This window comes from Mus pahari, chromosome 10 (assembly GCF_900095145.1).
Source record: "Mus pahari chromosome 10, PAHARI_EIJ_v1.1, whole genome shotgun sequence".
NCBI classification, from domain to species: Eukaryota; Metazoa; Chordata; class Mammalia; order Rodentia; family Muridae; genus Mus; species Mus pahari.
The window spans coordinates 69,506,029-69,508,604 of NC_034599.1; positions in this window are offsets into that span (position 1 = coordinate 69,506,029).

A 2,576-nucleotide genomic window follows, 5' to 3' on the forward strand; every position below is an offset into this window, starting at 1 on the left:
TGTCCCCTGAATTTTTTATCTTAGCCATTCTGACTGGTGTGAGGTGAAATCTCAGGGTTGTTTTGATTTGCATTTCCCTGATGATTAAGGATGTTGAACATTTTTTTAAAATCTGCTCCCTAATCCTTGAATAAACACACTTGTGCTTTAATCCATTTCTGTTACATTGATTGAATTTTGGTTTCCTTAGCAAGATGGCTACAAAATCCTTAAAACAATTTTATAGTAAGTATGAGCAATTAGCACTAAGTAAGGGCTATATAGAAGAGAATTTGAAGTTTCATCAATAAAATCTGCTAAATTCCAGCATATGCTGAAGATATAGGAAGCTAAAAAGAACATTCTCACCACCCTTAAAATGAAAATAAAAAGATAATATTTAATCATTTGAATCATAATTTTTTCTATTATAAAAGTCAAATTATATTATTGTACATAATTGAGATCATAATTTTTCTAGAATCCCTGAGTCTGCTGAAGGATACAGGGCAAATGAGCAGCCAGAAGCCTCAGGAAAGACAATGGCTGCCAAGAAGGAGAATATGACATGGGTTTACCTGGCGCAGACACGGAGCACCCGCAAACTGTAGAGAGAATCTCCTTAAAATTTTAACCAATTGCTAAACAGTGAGAACACCTGTGCAATGAGAGGACCCAGCAGGCTACCATGAAGGGAGATGTAAGGACCCAGCAGGCCACCATGAAGGCAGATGTGAGGACCCTGCAGGCCACCATGAAGCTTCTGCAAACCCAGACCTCTGGCTGTGGACTGAATCTATTGATGTCCCTGATGATTTATACGTTAGAGGGCTTGTGTGGGACGATTGGTTCATGAGGGCTTTAGCTTCATTGACAGCTTCATCCATTGGTAAATTCATAGCCGAATTGATTATAACAAGGTGGGACCTCAGAATGGGAAGAGGGCTCTGTTGGTAAAGGTGCTTGCTACCAAGACTGATGATCTCAGTTTTATTCCTGGAATCCATATTACAGTAGAGAATGGACTCCTGAAAGTCATCCTCTGGCCTCTATATGAAATAATTTAAAGTGTTAAAAAGAAGGTACAGCCTGTTGGAGGAAGGAAGTCACTTGGGACCTGCCCCTGAAAGGTGGAATTTTTCTAAACTATCCTTCATTTGCTTTCTGCTTCCTGGTCACCACGAAGCCATCTGCCCTGCTTCCATCACGCTCCTCTTTGCCCTGTCACTCTGCCTTACCACAGGCCCAGAAACACAGAGCCAAGTAACCTATGAAACAGTGAGCTAAAATGACCTTCGTTCCCTTATAAAGGACCCACCTCGGGCACTCTGTTGCAGCAATGAGAAGCTACTTAATACCATTCATGGGTGTTCCAAGGTTCCCATTGAGTGCTCTACAGGGGTTAGAGCAAGAGACTAGAGAAAAAGCACTCTCTATGCTGCAGACCTGAGAACAGGAAACTTCAACTACAAGAAGAACATGAAAGCCACCTCAGGGCCTTCTTCCCTTGGTGCCAGTGAAACAAGAACGTAAGACTGTTGGAGGACCGGGCAGTGGTGGCACATGTCTTTAATCCCAGAACTTGGGAGGCAGAGGCAGGCAGATTTCTAAGTTCAAGGCCAGCTTGGTCTATAGAGTGAGTTCCAGGACAGCAAGGGCTACACAGAGAAACCCTGTCTCAAAAAAAAACCCAAAAGACTGTTGGAGGAAGATTGACTGGGTCTACAGGCAAAGACCCACTGCTGCTGAAAATAAGAAAGACACATGCATACATAAATCAATCAATATATAAATACATGATAGATAGATGATAGATAGATAGATAGATAGATAGATAGATAGATAGATAGATAGATAGATCTTGAGGCAATGGTAAGAAACACCACCCTATGCCTAGCCCTTAAGCATGTCTACATTGAAAGGGGTTTGGTTATCTCAGAAATAGATCCTTGACCAGGCATGAGTAAGGTCCTGGCTCAGTTTCCCAGCATCACAAACATGAATAAAGATAGGAGGAAAAAAGAGAGGAAAGGAGGGAAGGGGAGGATGGGGAGCTGGACCAGCAAGAATGCTCAGCAGGTAAAAATGCTCGTCAGAGAGCTGAATTTGAAGGACATCATGAAGGAAGAAGAAAATCACCAAGTTGTTCTCTGGCCTCCACACTCATGCACCCACACACTTACAGGCACACACCACACAAACATACATGCAATTCAAATGCACACACACAGAAATAAACAAATAAGTAAATATATGCATACATGCATATATACATACATATGCATGCAATGACATCTTTTTACAAAAGAGTCAAACCTGACAACAGAGAGTATTGTTCATTCCACATCCCTAATGCCAGGTTAGCGAAGATTAAATGGAATAAAAGAGCAGAGAGCAAGAACGTCTAGAGAGAAAGTGTTGGCTCTCATAAAATCATAATGCCAAGGATATAACAAAAGTATGGGGAAACACTATGGTGAGCAAAATCACAGAAATGATGAAACCCCCTAATGTGCACAGATTATAATCAATCTCTCTCTCTCTCTCTCTCTCTCTCTCTCTCTCTCTCTCTCTCTCTCTCTCACACACACACACAC